At 43.7% G+C, this 11,524-nt stretch overlaps 1 protein-coding gene across 1 annotated transcript in view; it reads left to right on the top strand.

The window, feature by feature from the left end:
* Tmem170b (transmembrane protein 170B) overlaps positions 1-2,870 on the top strand; it is a 38,871-nt gene extending 36,001 nt beyond the window's left edge. The window contains exon 4 of the transcript XR_007973182.1: positions 2,533-2,870. The gene's annotated coding sequence lies outside the window, so the exon portion shown is untranslated. The remainder of the gene's footprint in view (positions 1-2,532) is intronic.
* The last annotated feature ends 8,654 nt before the right edge of the window (positions 2,871-11,524 follow it).

Below are 11,524 nucleotides of genomic sequence, written 5' to 3'. Positions count from 1 at the left end.
GGATATAAAGGACATTATTCGACTTAAAATGTAATGTTTCTTAAATGTGCAATACCATTTGTAACAGAGGGAAATTCAAAGGGGGGAAGTTGTTAAAGAGGTTTATACACAGAAACAGAAGCATAGATGAAAAGATCCCCTGTGAAGTGCATGCATAGCCCCTCCATCCTGTGAAGACTGTAAACTACCACGGAGACAGAATTTTGCTAACGCCTGCTCCAGTGAGTGTGGCTCTACAAACCGCAGGTGCTCACGGCACCTTGTGTGTGCTGGATACGGCCTTGAGGATCCCTGTTTTCTGTAGGTGATCCACTGTGGTGGCTTAGTTCCTGAATTTGCCTATCTTAGAATATAGCTGGAATCTGTTTGGGAGAAATTAATGTTCCTATATGAATGTTTTCAGGATGCAGGGCGCTGCGCCGGCGGACCCTTTATGAAGCAGTGGCAATACTTGCCTTTCTGAGCAAGCTGGGCTGTAATGCAGAATTATTTCTTAATTCAGGAGGTTGGCTTTCACACTCTTTATCTACATGTGTAGCACATGTGTTGAACATGCATAATGATGGCCATTTTGGTTTTGCAAACTAATTTGTTTAGCAGTTTCTCTAACAGTCTCTCCGCTTTCCAGAGCAGATGTCACACATCCTGACTTAGATGTGTGCAGCCCTTGACAGAAGCTGAAAAGCGCTGGTCTAGAGAGACTGCTCCGTGCCCGTGGTTATGCTGTGCTCACCTCATGGGAAAGGTGCATTGAAGGCACAGGGTGGGGCAGGGATGGGCAGGCAGTCCATGCACTGCCCCGTGCTCCTTCACATGATATCCTGTACCCACACCTGCTGTGTCTAGGCTCCATGACACAGCCTTTCCCTCTGGGGCATGCCTGAGTCTATCCTCTGATGCTGATCATCTAGACCCTGTGAGCAGAGGACTTTTCCTCCTAGACATGGACTGGGGAGTCTTTTCAAGACATTAACTTATTTAGAGTCTTGTCTAAATGAACAATAGCTTGGGAATGCTACTGATATTTAAAGGGTTTGGTTTGGTTTTGGGTTTTGGGTTTTTGTTTTGTTTTGTTTTTAAGTTTTATATTTTTGAGATAGAGTTTCACTCTGTAGCCCAGACTGGCTTTGAACTTGGGATCTTGCTGTCTCAGCCTGTCAGGTCTCAGGATTGCAGGTGTGGACCTCTGTGCGTGGCTCCTCCTTTTGAAGTCAAACTGTTTACGTTACATCACTGAAAGTGGTTGGGATGTAATAGATTTAAAGTTTTCTTCCTAGAAAGAAAAATACTTTGTTTGCATAGTTTTTTTAAAAGTGTTTATGATGATAGATGTGTTTTCCTTGAAGAAATTCTTTCCCTGTCCACACCGTTGGTCGTGAGCTCTGCCTGTTTATATGAACAGATAGGAAGCTCCCTCCACTCAGCATAGCTGTGTAGTCTGGCAGCATGGTCTCCCGTGGTTCTAACCAGCCTTAAGATGTCCCAGGATGAGGGGACAGCTTCAGTTACATGCTAGCATGGCTTGTTTAAGTAGCACACGAATAGCTGATTCAGCAGAGACTAAGAAACTAACTCTGTCAGCCCACTGATGAACCGTTTAGCTAAACCACAGTATAATTTATTTAAAAGCTAAATGATATCTCAGTGCCTTGAAAGTTAAGAACCTTTTGCAAAGTGGACTTAGAGAGGTCTGAGGTGTGGCCAGTGAGCTGTCTTTGTGCACACCACCTGCAGAGAGAGTCCAGGGCTTAGAGTGGGCCACTGAGGCGAGTCCAGCTACTTACCCCTTACAGTTCCAGTTCCATGGAAGTTAGCCACTGACCATGACAGATGACAACTACTTTACAGTCCTTCACCACATGGGGGCAGTTTCCTCCTCTTCTTTCTCTTTTTTTCTTTCTTTTTGTCCAAGTAAGTATGAAATTAGAAAAATGTAGTCAAACAAATTAAATGTGGGATTTTAAAGTTGAGTTTTATGTAAACTAGAGATTCCTGTGTGGACAGTGTTAGTTTAATATTGTAGTACAAAGACAGACACTTTATGTAACCTTTAGAAATATGTTTACCATCAGGGATTTATTTTTTACAATAGAAATACTAAATGTACTGTGAAGCTTAAAGACAGGAAGAATAGACTTTGGAGGGTAATACTCAGACAAAAGTGTGTTTGATGAAGTCCCCGCGTTATGTGAACATGGTTTCCCCTCTGTTAAGACTATAAACTACACTGTATGAGTATGTGTATTGCATGTTTACATAAAACAATTTCATTTTGAAGGATTATTTAAACTATGTTTATATGTAATACCTAACAGGTTGTAAATATTGTATACTATTGATTTTTAATTTTATATGAGCGATTTTTTTATTTCCTAAGTCATGTACAAATCTCATTGTGTATATAGCATAACTCCCTGGAGACACAAATTTTGCGGTGAATTTTAAGTATTTTAATCGCAGTAAGCATCAGGTTAGCCTCGGAGATGCTGGTCCTTATTTTAAATTATTTTTCACCACACATTTTCTTCAAAGGGCAGCAATAAACATATGCAAGTTATTTTGATTCTTGAAAGTTGGCCTCAGAAGATAAGCGTGCAGTTCAATTCACTGCTGTAAAGGAAAGATGCACAACTTCCATCCGCGTCTGCTCCCAGGACAACTTCCGAGATCCATCTGGACTTGGCTCTCATTGTAATATACAGGGTGAACTGCTGAAGACACACAGGACATCTGTGAAGATGAATCCAGCACTTCAATGTCATTACACAAAATTTATTGGATTAAAGTTTGTAATATACAGTATTTTAATAAAGTTTCTGTATTCAATTTCATGCACTTATATATAAATAAACCTGTCTTTAAAAACTTTATACAGTGCTGACCTCCTGGCTTGTCTCCATTCTGTCTCTCCTCACCTTGTTCACAGTGGACTCACCGTGTTCCCATACACCAGTCAAGTGTTCCCATACACCAGTCAAGTGTTCCCATACACCAGTCAAGTGTTCCCATACACCAGTCAAGTGTTCCCATACACCAGTCAAGTGTTCCCATACACCAGTCAAGTGTTCCCATACACCAGTCAAGTGTTCCCATACACCAGTCGTCAAGTGTTCCCATACACCAGTCGTCAAGTGTTCCCATACACCAGTCAAGTGTTCCCATACACCAGTCGTCAAGTGTTCCCATACACCAGTCAAGTGTTCCCATACACCAGTCAAGTGTTCCCATACACCAGTCAAGTGTTCCCATACACCAGTCAAGTGTTCCCATACACCAGTCAAGTGTTCCCATACACCAGTCAAGTGTTCCCATACACCAGTCAAGTGTTCCCATACACCAGTCAAGTGGCCCAGATGCAGTTGCCTGGTATCTGTAAGATCCTGGGCCCAATGCCTGGTTCCACAAAAGCCATAGAAAATACAGCTACATGACCTCTGTGGATCTTGTGTCAGTTTTGTCTGGGCCAGTTTCACCTGTGGACTTTGAAAGTGTTGAAAGGGTTAAGCAGCAAGTTGAAAGCAGTTCAGTCAACCTTTATATTTGCTGCTAGCCAAATTAGTCCTAAACCAAGCCTGGGCCACATAAGCATTTATTTCTACAAGTCACTATTGCAAAAATGATGTCACAGGACTGGGGTGGTGGCTCAGTAGTGCTGGCTGCATCCAGAGCTCCAGACCGACGTTAAAAAGTGAAATGCCATGGCGTGTTCCTGGATACTCCTGCACTCGGGTCACAGAGACTAAAGGCTTCCTGGTGCTTGCTCCTTAGCCAATCCTGATTGATCAGTTCTGGGTCCAATATAGACTCTATCTAAAACTAAGGTAGCCTAGCAAGACGGCTAGTGAGTGAAGGTGCTCCTGAGTCTGATGGCCTGAGTTCAGTCTCCAGTACCCGCACGGCGGAGAAAGCTCAAACATGAATGGAGAGTGATGAGAAGGCATCTGGCCTTGGCCTTGACACACATATGTATGACATTCTGGATCTTATGGAGTCAACGTTTAGTCAGAGCTTTTAAAAGATTTCTGAGGGAGATGCCAAGCTAACCATCCTCCTGAAAAGGGGGCAGAGAGCCACTCCCTATGAATGTCACTGGGTCAAAAAGTAGCCTAACTGTATAATGTTAAGGACTCAGACATCTTTCTTGTGGGCTGGTGTTTATTCTTACCTTTACTAAACTCAAGTGCCCCTTCCCTTTTTGTAACAGAAAACATTCTCATTCTGCCTTAAGAATCCAAAATTCCTAAATAACATTTCCACACAGACTGTGAACCCAATCAAACCAAACAGAAACATGAGACAAAAGGTATGTCTTACACAAAGGCACACAAATGTTATTACTTTGTATTATTTTCTTGGGATCAGAGTAATATTCTGAAGTGTTTTTGAAACAGGTAACTATCTTTACATATTCTGTATCTGCTGAGCATTGCAAGAAGACCCTAAATTTCAGACAAGATCAGAGACAAAACCCAGAAAAAAGTCACTGGAGTCCTACTCCAAGCCTTGTGGAGGGCAAGTCCTGCTCAGACAGGAGAAAACAGCTCAGACTTACTAAATGTATATGCATGCCTAACCCTTGTGAAGTCATAAAATGGTCTTAGAGACAATGAAGAAAATCAACAAGACCCATCATGCTGCATCTTTCGGAGATGTTGGGTCTACCTCCAGAAACACTTGAGAAGCATTTATACCTCTTAAGACTGTCTCCTTGAACTTTTCATCATCATCATCAGTAGTAGTAGTAGTAGTAGTAGTAGTAGTAGTAGTAGTAGTAGTCGTCGTCGTCGTCGTCGTCGTCGTCGTCGTCGTCGTCGTAGTAGTAGTAGTATTTTGTCACCAAAGCCACTGTTGGGCTCATAGTCCTGAGGAGAATTTGTAGAAGGGAATTGTGTTGGCTGGTTTAGTTGCCAGGCCACTTTCTGCCGCTAGATGGCAGAGGTGTTCCACCTTTTTCCACTTAGGCATTCAGATTTAGTTTGTGCTTTTGGGCTTATTCCCTTAAGACAGGGCTAGTTTTTTGCTTTAACTCATGAGTAAATATGAGAAAGAGCATGGTTTCTACATGCCATCTTCATCAGTTTTTACTTTTGAAGAATGTTTAAGATACAGCGTTGGGGGTTATTTACAAATAAAAATTATCACAGTTGTAATAATATGATTTTTAACTATCTTATTAGCCCGGCCTTCATTTATGAATTTTTAATTCAAATACTTGATGCTTTATGATACTTTATCAAATTGAATACAGTCCAAGGCTAGTGACAGTTACATAGTATCTGGGGGAAGAGGACTCCTACCAATACTCCACAGCCTTACGGCACTGTGACAGTTGCCTGTCGAGTCCTGGGCTTCCACTCATGGCTTTAACGTGGCCATGTTTAGTTTCTGTGTCAGTTTAAACATCAGTAAACCAAGAATAACTTCTATTTCCTGCCTATAATTCTGCTTTCTCCTGTCCACCATTTGTCTTCGGGACAGGTAGACGGTAATTCTAGGGAGCGAGAGAATAAAGCAAAACAAGAACTAGATTCTATTTTCTGGAGTAGGTATGGTGTAATTTTGAGAAATTTCTTTCAAACTTAAAACTGTGCCCTTGACCAGGGTGCTACTTCTGCGACAGAGCCTGCTGGTTTGTTTTTGTTTCCTTTTTTCTTTCTTTCTTTCTTTTTCTTTTTTCTTTCTTTCTTTCTTTCTTTTCTTTTTTTCTTTCTTTCTTTTTTTTTTTTGGAAACAGTTATGGAGAGGAGCATTACAAAGCAGAATAGATGAACTTGCTCAGCCAGCAAATTCCTTGCATTCCCTAGACCAAATATGTCCACACTGAGGAAGCCACCGCAGTGACTTAAGTGAGGTCCCCTGGAGGCCAGGCATGACGCTCCTGTCAGCTGTGCCACCAGGTCACCAGCCACCTCAGATCCTGTTGCTATTGGCTTTGTTTATTGTTGTACAGAAATAACTATAGCTCGGACGCCCAAAGGGCAGGTGCTTTTATGTCCAGAGCTTTTGACTTGAAAAGCACAGCACATTACACAGTGTGCTCTGGCCTCTGTGTAGGGACTGGGTAGACAAACACGGAAGTCACTTCCAGCTGTGGTCAGGACACCTCGAGAGGAGGACCTGAGAGTTTTCATAAGCCTGCTGTTCCTTCCTTGTCCTTTTATGTTGGGACTGGTGCCATTGGGTGACTCTGAATAGATACTGTACAGAAATGGGTGGGATTTGTTGTGAAGGAGAGACCTGATCCTCTTTCTGGTCCCACCTCCATGTACATGAGACTCCATTTTAAACCTAATGCATCCACTAGTCTGCCTCCCCTAAGCAGGTGAACCTATCTTCTCAGAGTTGGAGCTGATTCAATCAGCACCATCTAAACAGGTGTATTCTCTTACTTCCCTAGACTGGGATGGATCTGTCATTGTGAACTCAACACTAAACTATACTCAAGCCGTAAGCCTAACTGCCCTCAACACTAGTGCTGTGTTTGAAGCATTAGTTTCTGCAGATTCTTAGTTCAAGCGTGTGTGAACTTGAGCTACTTGGTTCTTCAAGGTCAATGAGCAGGCAAGAGAAATTAAAATCTAAATCATAAATTCTCTTCTCCCCTACCCGGACCCCGTGTGCAATATGTGTGTGTGTGTGTGTGTGTGTGTGTGTGTGTGTGCCTAGAGAAAATATAAAAGTTGCTATTATTGGCAGAGCAGTAATTATGCTGTTTCCCAATCTTTACTGTCAAACCTCTTCTTGCTTCATTTTATCTGCCCAGTCTGATCTTACTCAGAAAGTATTTTTTGTTGTTCATGTAGGGAATTCGTTGGTCCTGTCTGGGTTGCAACCCAGGGCTTTGCGCTCACCAGGAAAGTATTCTTCCATGGGGATGAACGCCAGTGTTGCTTTCCTTCTGCTTCTCTGTCCAGCATACCTTTACTTGTTAAACAAAAGTCTTTCATGGGACCTGAGCAGCTGGTTAAACCAAGTCTGTTCAGAGGGCCGCCCTACAGTGACTACAACAGCCCTTGGCTGGACCTTTCTGTATCACTGTTTGGAAGTCACCCAATGGCACCAGTCCCAACATAAAAGGAACGGCAGGCTTGAAAGCCAGTGGGTTCTTTGGACATGGATTATTTCCTAGATAGCCTGAGCCCAGCTCCTCTGTATGCCATAAAGCTTTGCCTTAACACTTCGTAAAGAAAGCAGAAAGGCCTACTTGAGGCTCAGGTGGAATTCTGTTTGGTAGTGCTGGGGCTGGGGCAGCTACCCAGTTCTCTTGTCATAACGTTTACATACCAGTGTCAATGGACTGGTAAAAGTATCCCTGTATTTAATCAAGGCCTCAACTAACCAGACAGCTTTCCTTCATCAATGAAACCTGTATGGATTCCATACGCTTAATGTGTTAGCACCAGTTAGCTGGATCAGAGAAATAAAATCACTAAGTCAGAAGCAGTCTTGAGCTATTTTTGAGTTCAGCGTAGACCAAAGAACTAAAATGGTCCTTGGACTGTCATAGTAGTGGGAGCCTGTGTGTGAGGAATGTCTGAGGAACAGGGCCTGGAGAATGTCTGCAGCTGCTTCCATGGCTCTGGTGGAAAAATCTGAGCATCCCGCTGATGAGCTCCTGTCAGGATCAAACGACAGCCTATCAGTTGTGACAACGGGATTCATTTGTTGTGTCAAGAGACTGTCATGGAGAAACCATTAAACGGTTAGACTGGAATGTAGCTTACAATGGCGTCCCCAAATAAAGACTAGCTCAACGTGTCACCTCTCCTGTAGTAGAAGGGGTGGGGGAAGGGCAGAGATAATAGATTGACAGACAACCCTGAGAGAATTTTTGCTTCATGTCGAACAGTGTTATTTAGCATGGATCGCTTCCTATGTTAAAATGCCCCTGTTTCAAATATGTGTATCTGACTTCAGTCACCATTCCTGTGACGACAGAAGTGGGCAGGCTCTTCTTGCTTGGCAAAGTAGACGGGAACTAAAGCAAAAAGAAACTAGATGTAGGCTTTCCAAAAGAACTGTCCCCAAAATGGACCAAAAGAAGTCTTGAGGTAAGCCCGAGTGTGGAAGCAGGGCTTTTCTTATAATTGAAAATCTGAATAATGCGGAAGAAAATAAGTGAGAAGTGGCTTATTCTTCAATATCTATTCAGTGTTTTAATTTCTGGAAGATAATGAAATTTGAAAAAAAAATTGAAAGCAATTCAAAAAAGTCACATGGTGGGATTCCAACTTTATAATACCTACCTCCAAGAATTCTTTGGTTATCTTGGCTACTCCTAATCTGGGCTGGTCTCATTCTTTTGTTCAAAAATTGCCAAAAAGTGCCAGCTTTTAGCACAGTAAAATTTGGCAAAATAAATATACATCTCTAAAATTCTCCAATCCTTCCTGTTTTTTTAGCACACAATTAGATGTGGATCAAACTAAATGTAAATAACATGTATTAAACATGTTCTAAAGGGCATGGTAAGCGAGGCCTTTGCACAGAATGATTTACCTAAAATTGATAAGGCTAGCCTCAATATTCCTATCTTAAAGATTTATAACTTAAATATGTATATTTAAGATGGCAGAAAGTGCTAAAGACCCTTTCTGGTTTCGTTTAAGTTCCATGGATATTCAGAAAAACATCAAACATCTCCCCAGCTCACCCTCTGGCTTTCTGGAAGCGTCGTGAGCATATTTTTAAAGTTCAGCATGGTCTCCCTGTCTCAGAAACACTCCAGCCCTCCAGTGTTGGCTGATCTCCTTTGCTCTCTGCAAGGCTCATGGATCCTAGCACCCGCCCCCAACCCCGCCCTATGATGTCATGCCTGGCATATCTATCCGTAGAATTCCCTAACTTGCATTTCCAGAAACAAGCCTGCTGGCTAGCCCTGATTATCCATGTCCTAACTCAATAGCCTGTAAATGTGGGGAAGGCTCTGACATCCAGAGTCGCATCTCGTCAATGTCATGCCAAACAAGAGGTAGAGCTAGAGAGCATCAGAGATAGCATTTGGGAACGGGACAAGCTCCTCCTGAGGGCTGCCATGGGCAGGAGTGGCTTTCCTGGTGACTGGACTTGGAAGTATGAGTTTCTAAGAGTAGATGTGGGGTCTTTAGCCAAAAAAATAACAGAGCTGAATACCTAGGAGGACGGAGCAGCGGGAACCCAAATGTGGGTCCCCCATGCTTGGTATGAGCTAGAAGTGATTGAAGCTCACAGGGGAGATGCTGCTGGGTGGGCCTCGGAAATGAAGACAAGAGTCAATGTCAGCAGAGTTCTTAGGGCCAGAGCCTTCACCCTGGTCCCCTAAAAGCTAGGCTTGGCCATTTGTCCTCACTGGACAATGAAACAAATTCTAGTGACAAGCAGAGAGAGGAGATTTATTCCTCGTGGCCACATGGGGAAGATAAAGAAGTTCAGTGACACCCCAAGTTTGGAGTACTGACATGAGGTTTGGGTTTTGATGGATGTAGCCTCAATTATCACTGACCCATCGTTGTCTAGGCATCCGGTCTCTCCGGCAAGGTCATCGGACAGGTCGGAGTGACATGAAGTCTCTTCCTGGGAAACAAGGCCCTCCTTTGGCTGGCACCAGCTTCAGGCCTTCAGCCTTCTCCTTTTTCCAGCAAGAGATTCCTGGGGAAATTCCAATTCCTTGGAGACCATTGTTCGGTAGTCTGATAGACAAAGGGAGGGGCACAAATATCTCTCCTTAGAATAGCCTTGCTTTTACCAGGATGGTTCTGCCAGGAGAACCAGAACAATGAGTTTGGAGGTTACACTGCAGGCAGAACAATAATACTTTGTCCAACCTACTTTCTATGGGAAAAAAAAAAGCCTCCATCTAAAATTATAAGTAATGGGCGGATTGCTGTCTTTGTCCAGGCTATGCTGGAATCCCCAAGAGCAAATCCTTTAGAATGAGTAGGTTTATTTAGCTGACTGTTCTGGGCCCTGGGAAGTCCCAAAGCATGGTGCCGGCTTCTAGTGATGGTCTTCTTGTTGCAGCATGGCAAGGTGGGGGGGACCACACGGTAAGACAAGGCAAGGGATGAACCCAGCCCCCACTTCTTCCTTTAAAGCCAATGACACCGAAAGAAGGTCTCATTCTGGTGACCTCAGCTATCCGTGATTACTTCCCAAAGCCCTCACTCCAAATACCATTACCATGGGTTTTGAAGGCTAAGCTTCCAATAAACAAACGCTGGGTGGACACTCAGACCACAGCAGAGCCTGCTGTCCACTCTATCATCTTTTCGGTGCCTCCTTTCTTCATAGGAAAGATCAAAGGTTTCCCTCTCTGAATCCCCATCCGATCCCACCTTAGCCAATTACTAGATGCTGGAAATGTAACATCGGTTTCCCTTAAGCCTTGGAAACTTGATAGTTTCTCTGAGACTCGAAAGCTTCGGACGTGAGATGATTTCAAAAGCTACACCAACAATTTCCTGGAAGGCTGAATGAGCCTAAACAAAGAAACCGTGGAACCTGGGGCTGGGGAGACGATGGCTCAGTAGTTAAGAGCACAGGCTGCTCTTGCAGAGATCCCGGGTTTGGTACCCCACCCCCTAAGCACCTCACAGGGTAACTCACAACCATCTCTAACTCCAATCTCAGGGGATCTACTGCCTCTTGTGGCCTCCACGGGTACTTCACTCATGTGCTCCCCATGTGGACACTCAGGCAAATGCACACATCAAATAAACTAGCAAAAAGGAAAAGAGACTATGGTGGAGCAAAACTCACCTGCAAATGTTCTGTAGCTGAGAGCTGGTGTGTGTGTGTGTGTGTGTGTGTGTGTGTGTGTGTGGCAGTGGGTGGGGTGGGGTGGGGTAGGGGAGGGTGTTCTGCACTATAAATGGTACAGTTTCTCAGCCATGCCTCTGCCTGCTTTACTTGCTAGCCAGTCTTCCTGAGCCCACACTGTACTCATCACCCACAACAGAGAATGGTGTGGCACTGAGCAAGTGGTTTTTCTTTCTATCTTGCATAGACTGCAGTGCCGCCTAACCCCACCCCACACCCCCACACCCTCACTCTAATACACCCGTGCCATGATGAAGACTAGAGACCAAATTATACGTTTCTGAGACTGTGGAGGATTGGAATGTTGCAGATCAAGAGCCAAAAGCATCAAGGGCTGTCTTCAGCCCCCTTAATAGGCATTTTATCACCTGCCTCCGTATCTGTCCTGACCGTCTTTAACTATCAGCAGGAAAGTTTAAACCTATAAAATATGTCTCTCCAGACCACTAGCTTCCACTGACCTAGCAGCTAAGCAGGACATCAGTCAACATCCAGGACCTGTAGCAGATTTTTCTCACTTTGTTAAAACCTGCCCACCTGATGTCCCCTACCTTGACTCTGCTCCCGGGCCAGGTGTATTGAGTAAATGAGTTGACGGGTGGTTTTCTTCTTCTTCTTTTTTGCTATGTGATGTAAAAAGTTCATCAATTGATTCTACAGTCAATGTCATTTGAGGCAGTCACATTTGGATGGGAATACACTATTTTTTAGTAACACTTTGGAGAAC

Source organism: Apodemus sylvaticus, chromosome 14, assembly GCF_947179515.1.
Source record: "Apodemus sylvaticus chromosome 14, mApoSyl1.1, whole genome shotgun sequence".
NCBI classification, from domain to species: Eukaryota; Metazoa; Chordata; class Mammalia; order Rodentia; family Muridae; genus Apodemus; species Apodemus sylvaticus.
Note: the sequence above shows the minus strand (reverse complement) of the source record. Positions and strands in the feature narration are given on the sequence as shown.